The sequence below is a fragment of the Pleurodeles waltl genome, chromosome 9, assembly GCF_031143425.1.
Source record: "Pleurodeles waltl isolate 20211129_DDA chromosome 9, aPleWal1.hap1.20221129, whole genome shotgun sequence".
NCBI lineage: Eukaryota > Metazoa > Chordata > Amphibia > Caudata > Salamandridae > Pleurodeles > Pleurodeles waltl.
In genome coordinates this window covers 9,076,100-9,091,243 of record NC_090448.1, presented here as the reverse complement: position 1 = coordinate 9,091,243, position 15,144 = coordinate 9,076,100, and positions in this window count along the sequence as shown.

Sequence of the window (15,144 nt, the reverse complement as noted above, 5' to 3'; positions counted from 1 at the left end):
GCGACTCTGCCACCTTCTCAGTGCCTAGAGCAGCCCTGCCTCTGAGCCAGCGACTCTGCACCCTTCTCAGTGCCTAGAGCAGCCCTGCCTCTGAGCCAGCGACTCTGCCACCTTCTCAGTGCCTAGAGCAGCCCTGCCTCTGAGCCAGCGACTCTGCCCCCTTCTCAGCGTCTAGAGCAGCCCTGCCTCTGAGCCAGCGACTCTGCTCCCCTCTGAGCCAGCGACTCTGCCCCCTTCTCAGCGCCTAGAGCAGCCCTGCCTCTGAGCCAGCGACTCTGCTCCCTTCTCAGTGCCTAGAGCAGCCCTGCCTCTGAGCCAGCGACTCTGCTCCCCTCTGAGCCAGCGACTCTGCCCCCTTCTCAGCGCCTAGAGCAGCCCTGCCTCTGAGCCAGCGACTCTGCTCCCTTCTCAGTGCCTAGAGCAGCCCAGCCTCTGAGCCAGCGACTCTGCTCCCTTCTCAGTGCCTAGAGCAGCCCTGCCTCTGAGCCAGCGACTCTGCTCCCTTCTCAGTGCCTAGAGCAGCCCTGAGCAGCGACTCTGCTCCCTTCTCAGTGCCTAGAGCAGACCTGCCTCTGAGCCAGAGACTCTGCTCCCTTCTCAGTGCCTAGAGCAGCCCTGCCTATGAGCCAGCGACTCTGCCCCCTTCTCAGTGCCTAGAGCAGCCCTGCCTCTGAGCCAGCGACTCTGCCCCCTTCTCAGTGCCTAGAGCAGCCCTGCCTCTGAGCCAGCGACTCTGCCCCCTTCTCAGTGCCTAGAGCAGCCCTGCCTCTGAGCCAGCGACTCTGCCCCCTTCTCAGTGCCTAGAGCAGCCCTGCCTCTAAGCCAGCGACTCTGCTCCCTTCTCAGTGCCTAGAGCAGTCCTGCCTCTGAGCCAGCGACTCTGCTCCCTTCTCAGTGCCTAGAGCAGCCCAGCCTCTGAGCCAGCGACTCTGCTCCCTTCTCAGTGCCTAGAGCAGCCCTGCCTCTGAGCCAGCGACTCTGCTCCCTTCTCAGTGCCTGGAGCAGCCCTGAGCAGCGACTCTGCTCCCTTCTCAGTGCCTAGAGCAGCCCTGCCTCTGAGCAAGCGACTCTGCTCCCTTCTCAGTGCCTAGAGCAGCCCTGCCTCTGAGCCAGCGACTCTGCCCCCTTCTCAGTGCCTAGAGCAGCCCTGCCTCCGAGCCAGCGACTCTGCTCCCTTCTCAGCGCCTAGAGCAGCCCTGCCTCTGAGCCAGCGACTCTGCTCCCTTCTCAGCGCCTAGAGCAGCCCTGCCTCTGAGCCAGCGACTCTGCTCCCTCCTCAGTGCCTAGAGCAGCCCAGCCTCTGAGCCAGCCACTCTGCTCCCCTCTGAGCCAGCGACTCTGCCCCCTTCTCAGCGCCTAGAGAAGCCCTGCCTCTGAGCCAGCGACTCTGCTCCCCTCTGAGCCAGCGACTCTGCCCCCTTCTCAGCGCCTAGAGCATCCCTGCCTCTGAGCCAGTGACTCTACTCCCTTCTCAGTGCCTAGAGCATCCCTACCTCTGAGCCAGCGACTCTGCCACCTTCTCAGTGCCTAGAGCAGCCCTGCCTCTGAGCCAGCGACTCTGCCCCCTTCTCAGTGCCTAGAGCAGCCCTGCCTCTGAGCCAGCGACTCTGCCCCCTTCTCAGTGCCTAGAGCAGCCCTGCCTCTGAGCCAGCGACTCTGCCCCCTTCTCAGTGCCTAGAGCAGCCCTGCCTCTGAGCCAGCGACTCTGCTCCCTTCTCAGTGCCTAGAGCAGTCCTGCCTCTGAGCCAGCGACTCTGCTCCCTTCTCAGTGCCTAGAGCAGCCCAGCCTCTGAGCCAGCGACTCTGCTCCCTTCTCAGTGCCTAGAGCAGCCCTGCCTCCGAGCCAGCGACTCTGCTCCCTTCTCAGTGCCTAGAGCAGCTCTGCCTCCGAGCCAGCGACTGTGCTCCCTTCTCAGTGCCTAGAGCAGCCCTGCCTCTGAGCCAGCGACTCTGCTCCCTTCTCAGTGCCTAGAGCAGCCCTGCCTCCGAGCCAGCGACTCTGCTCCCTTCTGAGCCAGCGACTCTGCCCCCTTCTCAGCACCTAGAGCAGCCCTGCCTCTGAGCCAGCGACTCTGCTCCCTTCTCAGTGCCTAGAGCAGCCCTGCCTCTGAGCCAGCGACTCTGTTCCCTTCTCAGTGCCTAGAGCATCCCTGCCTCTGAGCCAGTGACTCTGCCCCCTTCTCAGTGCCTAGAGCAGCCCTGCCTCTGAGCCAGCGACTCTGCCCCCTTCTCAGCGCCTAGAGCAGCCCTGCCTCTGAGCCAGCGACTCTGCTCCAATCTGAGCCAGCGACTCTGCCCCCTTCTCAGCGCCTAGAGCAGCCCTGCCTCTGAGCCAGCGACTCTGCTCCCTTCTCAGTGCCTAGAGCAGCCCTGCCTCTGAGCCAGCGACTCTGCTCCCTTCTCAGTGCCTAGAGCAGCCCAGCCTCTGAGCCAGCGACTCTGCTCCCTTCTCAGTGCCTAGAGCAGCCCTGCCTCTGAGCCAGCGACTCTGCTCCCTTCTCAGTGCCTAGAGCAGCCCTGCCTCTGAGCCAGCGACTCTGCTCCCTTCTCAGTGCCTAGAGCAGCCCAGCCTCTGAGCCAGCGACTCTGCTCCCCTCTGAGCCAGCGACTCTGCCCCCTTCTCAGCACCTAGAGCAGCCCTGCCTCTGAGCCGGCGACTCTGCTCCCTTCTCAGTGCCTAGAGTAGCCCAGCCTCTGAGCCGGCGACTCTGCTCCCTTCTCAGTGCCTAGAGCAGCCCTGCCTCTGAGCCGGCGACTCTGCTCCCTTCTCAGTGCCTAGAGCAGCCCAGCCTCTGAGCCGGCGACTCTGCCCCCTTCTCAGTGCCTAGAGCATCCCTGCCTTCCGAGCCGGCGACTCTGCCACCTTCTCAGTGCCTAGAGCAGCCCTGCTTCCGAGCCGGCGACTCTGCCCCCTTCTCAGTGCCTAGAGCAGCCCTGCCTCCGAGCCAGCGACTCTGCTCCCTTCTCAGTGCATAGAGCAGCCCTGCCTCCGAGCCAGCGACTCTGCTCCCTTCTCAGCGCCTAGAGCAGCCCTGCCTCCGAGCCAGCGACTCTGCTCCCTTCTCAGCACCTAGAGCAGCCCTGCCTCCGAGCCAGCGACTCTGCTCCCTTCTCGGCGCCTAGAGCAGCCCTGCCTCCGAGCCAGCGACTCTGCCCCCTTCTCGGCGCCTAGAGCAGCCCTGCCTCCGAGCCAGCGACTCTGCTCCCTTGTCAGTGCCTAGATCAGCCCAGCCTCCGAGCCAGCGACTCTGCCCCCTTCTCAGTGCCTACAGCAGCCCTGCCTCCGAGCCAGCGACTCTGCCCCCTTCTCAGCGCCAAGAGCAGCCCAGCCTCGGACTCTGCCCCCTTCTCAGTGCCTAGAGCAGCCCAGCCTCTGAGCCAGCGACTCTGCCCCCTTCTCAGTGCCTACAGCAGCCCTGCCTCTGAGCCAGCGACTCTGCTCCCTTCTCAGCGCCTAGATCAGCCCAGCCTCCGACTCTGCCCCCTTCTCAGTGCCTAGAGCAGCCCTGCCTCTGAGCCAGCGACTCTGCTCCCCTCTCAGTGCCTAGAGCAGCCCAGCCTCTGAGCCAGCGACTCTGCCCCCTTCTCAGTGCCTAGAACAGCCCTGCCTCTGAGCCAGCGACTCTGCTCCCTTCTCAGTGCCTGGAGCAGCCCTGCTACTGAGCCAGCGACTCTGCTCCCTTCGAGTGCCTAGAGCAGCCCTGCCTCTGAGCCAGCGACTCTGCCCCCTTCTCACTGCCTAGAGCAGCCCTGAGCAGCGACTCTGCTCCCTTCTCAGTGCCTAGAGCAGCCCTGCCTCTGAGCCAGCGACTCTGCTCCCTTCTCAGTGCCTAGAGCAGCCCAGCCTCTGAGCCAGCCACTCTGCTCCCCTCTGAGCCAGCGACTCTGCCCCCTTCTCAGCGCCTAGAGAAGCCCTGCCTCTGAGCCAGCGACTCTGCTCCCCTCTGAGCCAGCGACTCTGCCCCTTCTCAGCGCCTAGAGCAGCCCAGCCTCTGAGCCAGCGACTCTGCTCCCTTCTCAGTGCCTAGAGCAGCCCTGCCTCTGAGCCAGCGACTCTGCTCCCTTCTCACTGCCTAGAGCCGCCCTGCCTCTGAGCCAGCGACTCTGCTCCCTTCTCAGTGCCTAGAGCAGCCCTGCCTCTGAGCCAGCGACTCTGCTCCCTTCTCAGCGCCTAGAGCAGCCCTGCCTCTGAGCCAGCAACTCTGCCCCCTTCTCAGCACCTAGAGCAGCCCTGCCTCTGAGCCAGCGACACTGCCCCCTTCTCAGCACCTAGAGCAGCCCTGCCTCTGAGCCAGCGACTCTGCTGCCTTCTCAGCGCCTAGAGCAGCCCTGCCTCTGAGCAGCGACTCTGCTCCCTTCTCAGCGCCTAGAGCAGCCCTGCCTCCGAGCCAGCGACTCTGCTCCCTTCTCAGTGCCTAGAGCAGCCCTGCCTCCGAGCCAGCGACTCTGCTCCCTTCTCAGTGCCTAGAGCAGCCCTGCCTCTGAGCCAGCGACTCTGCTCCCTTCTCAGTGCCTAGAGCAGCTCTGCCTCCGAGCCAGCGACTCTGCCCCCTTCTCAGTGCCTAGAGCAGCCCTGCCTCTGAGCCAGCGACTCTGCTCCCCACTGAGCCAGCGACTCTGCCCCCTTCTCAGCGCCTAGAGAGGCCCTGCCTCTGAGCCAGCGACTCTGCTCCCTTCTCAGTGCCTAGAGCAGCCCAGCCTCTGAGCCAGCGACTCTGCTCTCTTCTCAGTGCCTAGAGCAGCCCTGAGCAGCGACTCTGCTCCCTTCTCAGTGCCTAGAGCAGCCCTTCCTCTGAGCCAGCGACTCTGCTCTCTTCTCAGTGCCTAGAGCAGCCCTGCCTCTGAGCCAGCGACTCTGCCCCCTTCTCAGTGCCTAGAGCAGCCCTGCCTCTGAGCCAGCGACTCTGCCCCCTTCTCAGTGCCTGGAGCAGCCCTGCCTCTGAGCCAGCGACTCTACTCCCTTCTCAGTGCCTAGAGCATCCCTGCCTCTGAGCCAGCGACTCTGCCACCTTCTCAGTGTCTAGAGCATCCTGCCTCTGAGCCAGCGACTCTGTCCCCTTCTCAGTGCCTAGAGCATCCCTGCCTCTGAGCCAGTGACTTTACTCCCTTCTCAGTGCCTAGAGCATCCCTGCCTCTGAGCCAGCGACTCTGCCCCCTTCTCAGTGCCTAGAGCAGCCCTGCCTCTGAGCCAGCGACTCTGCCCCCTTCTCAGCGCCTAGAGCAGCCCTGCCTCTGAGCCAGCGACTCTGCTCCCCTCTGAGCCAGCGACTCTGCCCCCTTCTCAGCGCCTAGAGCAGCCCTGCCTCTGAGCCAGCGACTCTGCCCCCGTCTCAGTGCCTAGAGCAGCCCTGCCTCTGAGCCAGTGACTCTGCTCCCTTCTCAGTGCCTGGAGCAGCCCTGCCTCTGAGCCAGCGACTCTGCTCCCTTCTCAGTGCCTAGAGCAGCCCTGCCTCTGAGCCAGCGACTCTGCCCCCTTCTCACTGCCTAGAGCAGCCCTGAGCAGCGACTCTGCTCCCTTCTCAGTGCCTAGAGCAGCCCTGCCTCTGAGCCAGCGACTCTGCTCCCTTCTCAGTGCCTAGAGCAGCCCAGCCTCTGAGCCAGCCACTCTGCTCCCCTCTGAGCCAGCGACTCTGCCCCCTTCTCAGCGCTTAGAGAAGCCCTGCCTCTGAGCCAGCGACTCTGCTCCCCTCTGAGCCAGCGACTCTGCCCCCTTCTCAGCGCCTAGAGCAGCCCAGCCTCTGAGCCAGCGACTCTGCTCCCTTCTCAGTGCCTGGAGCAGCCCTGCCGCTGAGCCAGCGACTCTGCTCCCTTCTCAGTGCCTGGAGCAGCCCTGCCTCTGAGCCAGCGACTCTGCCCCCTTCCCAGTGCCTAGAGCAGCCCTGCCTCCGAGCCAGCGACTCTGCCCCCTTCTCAGTGCCTAGAGCAGCCCTGCCTCCGAGCCAGCGACTCTGCTCCCTTCTCAGTGCCTAGAGCAGCCCTGCCTCCGAGCCAGCGACTCTGCTCTCTTCTCAGCGCCTAGAGCAGCCCAGCCTCCGAGCCAGCGACTCTGCTCCCTTCTCAGCGCCTAGAGCAGCCCTGCCTCCGAGCCAGCGACTCTGCCCGCTTCTCAGCGCCTAGAGCAGCCCAGCCTCCGAGCCAGCGACTCTGCTCCCTTCTCTGTGCCTAGAGCAGCCCAGCCTCCGAGCCAGCGACTCTGCCCCCTTCTCAGTGCCTAGAGCAGCCCTGCCTCCGAGCCAGCGACTCTGCTCCCTTCTCAGTGCCTAGAGCAGCCCTGCCTCCGAGCCAGCGACTCTGCTCCCTTCTCAGCGCCTAGAGCAGCCCTGCCTCCGAGCCAGCGACTCTGCTCCCTTCTCAGCGCCTAGAGCAGCCCTGCCTCCGAGCCAGCGACTCTGCCCCCTTCTCAGTGCCTAGAGCAGCCCTGCCTCCGAGCCAGCGACTCTGCTCCCTTCTCAGTGCCTAGAGCAGCCCAGCCTCTGAGCCAGCGACTCTGCCCCCTTCTCAGTGTCTAGAGCAGCCCTGCCTCTGAGCCAGCGACTCTGCTCCCTTGTCAGCGCCTAGAGCAGCCCAGCCTCCGACTCTGCCCCCTTCTCAGTGCCTAGAGCAGCCCTGCCTCTGAGCCAGCGACTCTGCTCCCCTCTCAGTGCCTAGAGCAGCCCAGCCTCTGAGCCAGCGACTCTGCCCCCTTCTCAGTGCCTAGAACAGCCCTGCCTCTGAGCCAGCGACTCTGCTCCCTTCTCAGTGCCTGGAGCAGCCCTGCTACTGAGCCAGCGACTCTGCTCCCTTCGAGTGCCTAGAGCAGCCCTGCCTCTGAGCCAGCGACTCTGCCCCCTTCTCACTGCCTAGAGCAGCCCTGAGCAGCGACTCTGCTCCCTTCTCAGTGCCTAGAGCAGCCCTGCCTCTGAGCCAGCGACTCTGCTCCCTTCTCAGTGCCTAGAGCAGCCCAGCCTCTGAGCCAGCCACTCTGCTCCCCTCTGAGCCAGCGACTCTGCCCCCTTCTCAGCGCCTAGAGAAGCCCTGCCTCTGAGCCAGCGACTCTGCTCCCCTCTGAGCCAGCGACTCTGCCCCTTCTCAGCGCCTAGAGCAGCCCAGCCTCTGAGCCAGCGACTCTGCTCCCTTCTCAGTGCCTAGAGCAGCCCTGCCTCTGAGCCAGCGACTCTGCTCCCTTCTCACTGCCTAGAGCCGCCCTGCCTCTGAGCCAGCGACTCTGCTCCCTTCTCAGTGCCTAGAGCAGCCCTGCCTCTGAGCCAGCGACTCTGCTCCCTTCTCAGCGCCTAGAGCAGCCCTGCCTCTGAGCCAGCGACTCTGCCCCCTTCTCAGCACCTAGAGCAGCCCTGCCTCTGAGCCAGCGACACTGCCCCCTTCTCAGCACCTAGAGCAGCCCTGCCTCTGAGCCAGCGACTCTGCTGCCTTCTCAGCGCCTAGAGCAGCCCTGCCTCTGAGCAGCGACTCTGCTCCCTTCTCAGCGCCTAGAGCAGCCCTGCCTCCGAGCCAGCGACTCTGCTCCCTTCTCAGTGCCTAGAGCAGCCCTGCCTCCGAGCCAGCGACTCTGCTCCCTTCTCAGTGCCTAGAGCAGCCCTGCCTCCGAGCCAGCGACTCTGCTCCCTTCTCAGTGCCTAGAGCAGCTCTGCCTCCGAGCCAGCGACTCTGCCCCCTTCTCAGTGCCTAGAGCAGCCCTGCCTCTGAGCCAGCGACTCTGCTCCCCACTGAGCCAGCGACTCTGCCCCCTTCTCAGCGCCTAGAGAGGCCCTGCCTCTGAGCCAGCGACTCTGCTCCCTTCTCAGTGCCTAGAGCAGCCCAGCCTCTGAGCCAGCGACTCTGCTCTCTTCTCAGTGCCTAGAGCAGCCCTGAGCAGCGACTCTGCTCCCTTCTCAGTGCCTAGAGCAGCCCTTCCTCTGAGCCAGCGACTCTGCTCTCTTCTCAGTGCCTAGAGCAGCCCTGCCTCTGAGCCAGCGACTCTGCCCCCTTCTCAGTGCCTAGAGCAGCCCTGCCTCTGAGCCAGCGACTCTGCCCCCTTCTCAGTGCCTGGAGCAGCCCTGCCTCTGAGCCAGCGACTCTACTCCCTTCTCAGTGCCTAGAGCATCCCTGCCTCTGAGCCAGCGACTCTGCCACCTTCTCAGTGTCTAGAGCATCCTGCCTCTGAGCCAGCGACTCTGTCCCCTTCTCAGTGCCTAGAGCATCCCTGCCTCTGAGCCAGTGACTTTACTCCCTTCTCAGTGCCTAGAGCATCCCTGCCTCTGAGCCAGCGACTCTGCCCCCTTCTCAGTGCCTAGAGCAGCCCTGCCTCTGAGCCAGCGACTCTGCCCCCTTCTCAGCGCCTAGAGCAGCCCTGCCTCTGAGCCAGCGACTCTGCTCCCCTCTGAGCCAGCGACTCTGCCCCCTTCTCAGCGCCTAGAGCAGCCCTGCCTCTGAGCCAGCGACTCTGCCCCCGTCTCAGTGCCTAGAGCAGCCCTGCCTCTGAGCCAGTGACTCTGCTCCCTTCTCAGTGCCTGGAGCAGCCCTGCCTCTGAGCCAGCGACTCTGCTCCCTTCTCAGTGCCTAGAGCAGCCCTGCCTCTGAGCCAGCGACTCTGCCCCCTTCTCACTGCCTAGAGCAGCCCTGAGCAGCGACTCTGCTCCCTTCTCAGTGCCTAGAGCAGCCCTGCCTCTGAGCCAGCGACTCTGCTCCCTTCTCAGTGCCTAGAGCAGCCCAGCCTCTGAGCCAGCCACTCTGCTCCCCTCTGAGCCAGCGACTCTGCCCCCTTCTCAGCGCTTAGAGAAGCCCTGCCTCTGAGCCAGCGACTCTGCTCCCCTCTGAGCCAGCGACTCTGCCCCCTTCTCAGCGCCTAGAGCAGCCCAGCCTCTGAGCCAGCGACTCTGCTCCCTTCTCAGTGCCTGGAGCAGCCCTGCCGCTGAGCCAGCGACTCTGCTCCCTTCTCAGTGCCTGGAGCAGCCCTGCCTCTGAGCCAGCGACTCTGCCCCCTTCCCAGTGCCTAGAGCAGCCCTGCCTCCGAGCCAGCGACTCTGCCCCCTTCTCAGTGCCTAGAGCAGCCCTGCCTCCGAGCCAGCGACTCTGCTCCCTTCTCAGTGCCTAGAGCAGCCCTGCCTCCGAGCCAGCGACTCTGCTCTCTTCTCAGCGCCTAGAGCAGCCCAGCCTCCGAGCCAGCGACTCTGCTCCCTTCTCAGCGCCTAGAGCAGCCCTGCCTCCGAGCCAGCGACTCTGCCCGCTTCTCAGCGCCTAGAGCAGCCCAGCCTCCGAGCCAGCGACTCTGCTCCCTTCTCTGTGCCTAGAGCAGCCCAGCCTCCGAGCCAGCGACTCTGCCCCCTTCTCAGTGCCTAGAGCAGCCCTGCCTCCGAGCCAGCGACTCTGCTCCCTTCTCAGTGCCTAGAGCAGCCCTGCCTCCGAGCCAGCGACTCTGCTCCCTTCTCAGCGCCTAGAGCAGCCCTGCCTCCGAGCCAGCGACTCTGCTCCCTTCTCAGCGCCTAGAGCAGCCCTGCCTCCGAGCCAGCGACTCTGCCCCCTTCTCAGTGCCTAGAGCAGCCCTGCCTCCGAGCCAGCGACTCTGCTCCCTTCTCAGTGCCTAGAGCAGCCCAGCCTCTGAGCCAGCGACTCTGCCCCCTTCTCAGTGTCTAGAGCAGCCCTGCCTCTGAGCCAGCGACTCTGCTCCCTTGTCAGCGCCTAGAGCAGCCCAGCCTCCGACTCTGCCCCCTTCTCAGTGCCTAGAGCAGCCCTGCCTCTGAGCCAGCGACTCTGCTCCCCTCTCAGTGCCTAGAGCAGCCCAGCCTCTGAGCCAGCGACTCTGCCCCCTTCTCAGTGCCTAGAGCAGCCCTGCCTCTGAGCCAGCGACTCTGCTCCCTTCTCAGTGCCTGGAGCAGCCCTGCCTCTGAGCCAGCGACTCTGCTCCCTTCTCAGTGCCTAGAGCAGCCCTGCCTCTGAGCCAGCGACTCTGCCCCCTTCTCAGTGCCTAGAGCAGCCCTGAGCAGCGACTCTGCTCCCTTCTCAGTGCCTAGAGCAGCCCTGCCTCTGAGCCAGCGACTCTGCTCCCTTCTCAGTGCCTAGAGCAGCCCAGCCTCTGAGCCAGTCACTCTGCTCCCCTCTGAGCCAGCGACTCTGCCCCCTTCTCAGCGCCTAGAGAAGCCCTGCCTCTGAGCCAGCGACTCTGCTCCCCTCTGAGCCAGCGACTCTGCTCCCTTCTCAGTGCCTAGAGCAGCCCTGCCTCTGAGCCAGCGACTCTGCTCCCTTCTCAGCGCCTAGAGCAGCCCTGCCTCTGAGCCAGCGACTCTGCCCCCTTCTCAGCGCCTAGAGCAGCCCTGCCTCTGAGCCAGCGACTCTGCCCCCTTCTCAGCGCCTAGAGCAGCCCTGCCTCTGAGCCAGCGACTCTGCTCCCTTCTCAGTGCCTAGAGCAGCCCTGCCTCTGAGCAGCAACTGTGCTCCCTTCTCAGTGCCTAGAACAGCCCAGCCTCTGAGCCAGCGACTCTGCCCCCTTCTCAGTGCCTAGAGCAGCCCTGCCTCTGAGCCAGCGACTCTGCTCCCTTCTCAGCGCCTAGAGCAGCCCAGCCTCCGACTCTGCCCCCTTCTCAGTGCCTAGAGCAGCCCTGCCTCTGAGCCAGCGACTCTGCTCCCCTCTCAGTGCCTAGAGCAGCCCAGCCTCTGAGCCAGCGACTCTGGCCCCTTCTCAGTGCCTAGAGCAGCCCTGCCTCTGAGCCAGCGACTCTGCTCCCTTCTCAGTACCTAGAGCAGCCCTGCCTCTGAGCCAGCGACTCTGCCCCCTTCTCAGCGCCTAGAGCAGCCCTGCCTCCGAGCCAGCGACTCTGCTCCCTTCTCAGCGCCTAGAGCAGCCCTGCCTCTGAGCCAGCGACTCTGCTCCCTTCTCAGTGCCTGGAGCAGCCCTGAGCAGCGACTCTGCTCCCTTCTCAGTGCCTAGAGCAGCCCTGCCTCTGAGCAAGCGACTCTGCTCCCTTCTCAGTGCCTAGAGCAGCCCTGCCTCTGAGCCAGCGACTCTGCCCCCTTCTCAGTGCCTAGAGTAGCCCTGCCTCCGAGCCAGCGACTCTGCTCCCTTCTCAGCGCCTAGAGCAGCCCTGCCTCTGAGCCAGCGACTCTGCTCCCTTCTCAGCGCCTAGAGCAGCCCTGCCTCTGAGCCAGCGACTCTGCTCCCTCCTCAGTGCCTAGAGCAGCCCAGCCTCTGAGCCAGCCACTCTGCTCCCCTCTGAGCCAGCGACTCTGCCCCCTTCTCAGCGCCTAGAGAAGCCCTGCCTCTGAGCCAGCGACTCTGCTCCCCTCTGAGCCAGCGACTCTGCCCCCTTCTCAGCGCCTAGAGCATCCCTGCCTCTGAGCCAGTGACTCTACTCCCTTCTCAGTGCCTAGAGCATCCCTGCCTCTGAGCCAGCGACTCTGCCACCTTCTCAGTGCCTAGAGCAGCCCTGCCTCTGAGCCAGTGACTCTGCCCCCTTCTCAGTGCCTAGAGCAGCCCTGCCTCTGAGCCAGCGACTCTGCCCCCTTCTCAGCGCCTAGAGCAGCCCTGCCTCTGAGCCAGCGACTCTGCTCCCCTCTGAGCCAGCGACTCTGCCCCCTTCTCAGCGCCTAGAGCAGCCCTGCCTCTGAGCCAGCGACTCTGCTCCCTTCTCAGTGCCTAGAGCAGCCCAGCCTCTGAGCCAGCAACTCTGCTCCCTTCTCAGTGCCTAGAGCAGCCCTGCCTCTGAGCCAGCGACTCTGCTCCCTTCTCAGTGCCTAGAGCAGCCCTGAGCAGCGACGCTGCTCCCTTCTCAGTGCCTAGAGCAGCCCTGCCTCTGAGCAAGCGACTCTGCTCCCTTCTCAGTGCCTACAGCAGCCCTGCCTATGAGCCAGCGACTCTGCCCCCTTCTCAGTGCCTAGAGCAGCCCTGCATCCGAGCCAGCGACTCTGCTCCCTTCTCAGCGCCTAGAGCAGCCCTGCCTCCCAGCCAGCGACTCTGCTCCCTTCTCAGCGCCTAGAGCAGCCCTGCCTCCGAGCCAGCGACTCTGCTCCCTTCTCAGCGCCTAGAGCAGCCCTGCCTCTGAGCCAGCGACTCTGCTCCCTTCTCAGTGCATAGAGCAGCCCAGCCTCTGAGCCAGCGACTCTGCCCCCTTCTCAGTGCCTGGAGCAGCCCTGCCTCTGAGCCAGCGACTCTGCTCCCTTCTCAGTGCCTGGAGCAGCCCTGCCTCTGAGCCAGCGACTCTGCTCCCTTCTCAGTGCCTAGAGCAGCCCTGCCTCTGAGCCAGCGACTCTGCCCCCTTCTCAGTGCCTAGAGCAGCCCTGCCTCTGAGCCAGCGACTCTGCCCCCTTCTCAGTGCCTGGAGCAGCCCTGCCTCTGAGCCAGCGACTCTACTCCCTTCTCAGTGCCTAGAGCATCCCTGCCTCTGAGCCAGCGACTCTGCCACCTTCTCAGTGCCTAGAGCATCCTGCCTCTGAGCCAGCGACTCTGCCCCCTTCTCAGTGCCTAGAGCATCCCTGCCTCTGAGCCAGTGACTCTACTCCCTTCTCAGTGCCTAGAGCATCCCTGCCTCTGAGCCAGCGACTCTGCCACCTTCTCAGTGCCTAGAGCATCCCTGCCTCTGAGCCAGCGACTCTGCCCCCTTCTCAGTGCCTAGAGCATCCCTGCCTCTGAGCCAGCGACTCTGCCCCCTTCTCAGTGCCTAGAGCAGCCCTGCCTCTGAGCCAGCGACTCTGCCCCCTTCTCAGCGTCTAGAGCAGCCCTGCCTCTGAGCCAGCGACTCTGCTCCCTCGTGAGCCAGCGACTCTGCCCCCTTCTCAGCGCCTAGAGCAGCCCTGCCTCTGAGCCAGCGATTCTGCTCCCTTCTCAGTGCCTAGAGCAGCCCTGCCTCTGAGCCAGCGACTCTGCCCCCTTCTCAGCGCCTAGAGCAGCCCTGCTTCTGAGCCAGCGACTCTGCTCCCCTCTGAGCCAGCGACTCTGCCCCCTTCTCAGCGCCTAGAGCAGCCCTGCCTCTGAGCCAGCGACTCTGCTCCCTTCTCAGTGCCTAGAGCAGCCCTGCCTCTGAGCCAGCGACTCTGCTCCCTTCTCAGTGCCTAGAGCAGCCCTGAGCAGCGACTCTGCTCCCTTCTCAGTGCCTAGAGCAGCCCTGCCTCTGAGCAAGCGACTCTGCTCCCTTCTCAGTGCCTAGAGCAGCCCTGCCTATGAGCCAGCGACTCTGCCCCCTTCTCAGTGCCTAGAGCAGCCCTGCCTCCGAGCCAGCGACTCTGCTCCCTTCTCAACGCCTAGAGCAGCCCTGCCTCCGAGCCAGCGACTCTGCTCCCTTCTCAGGGCCAAGAGCAGCCCTGCCTCCGAGCAAGCGACTCTGCTCCCTTCTCAGCGCCTAGAGCAGCCCTGCCTCTGAGCCAGCGACTCTGCTCCCTTCTCAGTGCCTAGAGCAGCCCAGCCTCTGAGCCAGCGACTCTGCCCCCTTCTCAGTGCCTAGAGCAGCCCTGCCTCTGAGCCAGCGACTCTGCTCCCTTCTCAGTGCCTGGAGCAGCCCTGCCTCTGAGCCAGCGACTCTGCTCCCTTCTCAGGGCCTAGAGCAGCCCTGCCTCTGAGCCAGCGACTCTGCCCCCTTCTCAGTGCCTAGAGCAGCCCTGCCTCTGAGCCAGCGACTCTGCCCCCTTCTCAGTGCCTGGAGCAGCCCTGCCTCTGAGCCAGCAACTCTACTCCCTTCTCAGTGCCTAGAGCATCCCTGCCTCTGAGCCAGCGACTCTGCCACCTTCTCAGTGCCTAGAGCATCCTGCCTCTGAGCCAGCGACTCTGCCCCCTTCTCAGTGCCTAGAGCATCCCTGCCTCTGAGCCAGTGACTCTACTCCCTTCTCAGTGCCTAGAGCATCCCTGCCTCTGAGCCAGCGACTCTGCCCCCTTCTCAGTGCCTAGAGCAGCCCTGCCTCTGAGCCAGCGACTCTGCCCCCTTCTCAGTGCCTAGAGCAGCCCTGCCTCTGAGCCAGCGACTCTGCCCCTTCTCAGCGCCTAGAGCCGCCCTGCCTCTGAGCCAGCGACTCTGCTCCCCTCTGAGCCAGCGACTATGCCCCCTTCTCAGCGCCTAGAGCAGCCCTGCCTCCGAGCCAGCGACTCTGCTCCCTTCTCAGCGCCTAGAGCAGCCCTGCCTCCGAGCCAGCGACTCTGCCCGCTTCTCAGCGCCTAGAGCAGCCCAGCCTCCGAGCCAGCGACTCTGCTCCCTTCTCTGTGCCTAGAGCAGCCCAGCCTCCGAGCCAGCGACTCTGCCCCCTTCTCAGTGCCTAGAGTATCCCTGCCTCTGAGCCAGCGACTCTGCTCCCTTCTCAGTGCCTAGAGCAGCCCTGCCTCCGAGCCAGCGACTCTGCTCCCTTCTCAGCGCCTAGAGCAGCCCTGCCTCCGAGCCAGCGACTCTGCTCCCTTCTCAGCGCCTAGAGCAGCCCTGCCTCCGAGCCAGCGACTCTGCCCCCTTCTCAGTGCCTAGAGCAGCCCTGCCTCTGAGCCAGCGACTCTGCTCCCTTCTCAGTGCCTAGAGCAGCCCAGCCTCTGAGCCAGCGACTCTGCCCCCTTCTCAGTGCCTAGAGCAGCCCTGCCTCTGAGCCAGCGACTCTGCTCCCTTCTCAGCGCCTAGAGCAGCCCAGCCTCCGACTCTGCCCCCTTCTCAGTGCCTAGAGCAGCCCTGCCTCTGAGCCAGCGACTCTGCTTCCCTCTCAGTGCTTAGAGCAGCCCAGCCTCTGAGCCAGCAACTCTGGCCCCTTCTCAGTGCCTAGAGCAGCCCTGCCTCTGAGCCAGCGACTCTGCTCCCTTCTCAGTACCTAGAGCAGCCCTGCCTCTGAGCCAGCGACTCTGCCCCCTTCTCAGCGCCTAGAGCAGCCCTGCCTCCGAGCCAGCGACTCTGCTCCCTTCTCAGCGCCTAGAGCAGCCCTGCCTCTGAGCCAGCGACTCTGCTCCCTTCTCAGAGCCTGGAGCAGCCCTGCCTCTGAGCCAGCGACTCTGCTCCCTTCTCAGTGCCTAGAGCAGCCCTGCCTCTGAGCCAGCGACTCTGCCCCCTTCTCAGTGCCTGGAGCAGCCCTGCCTCTGAGCCAGCGACTCTGCCCCCTTCTCAGTGCCTGGAGCAGCCCTGCCTCTGAGCCAGCGACTCTACTCCCTTCTCAGTGCCTAGAGCATCCCTGCCTCTGAGCCAGCGACTCTGCCACCTTCTCAGTGCCTAGAGCATCCTT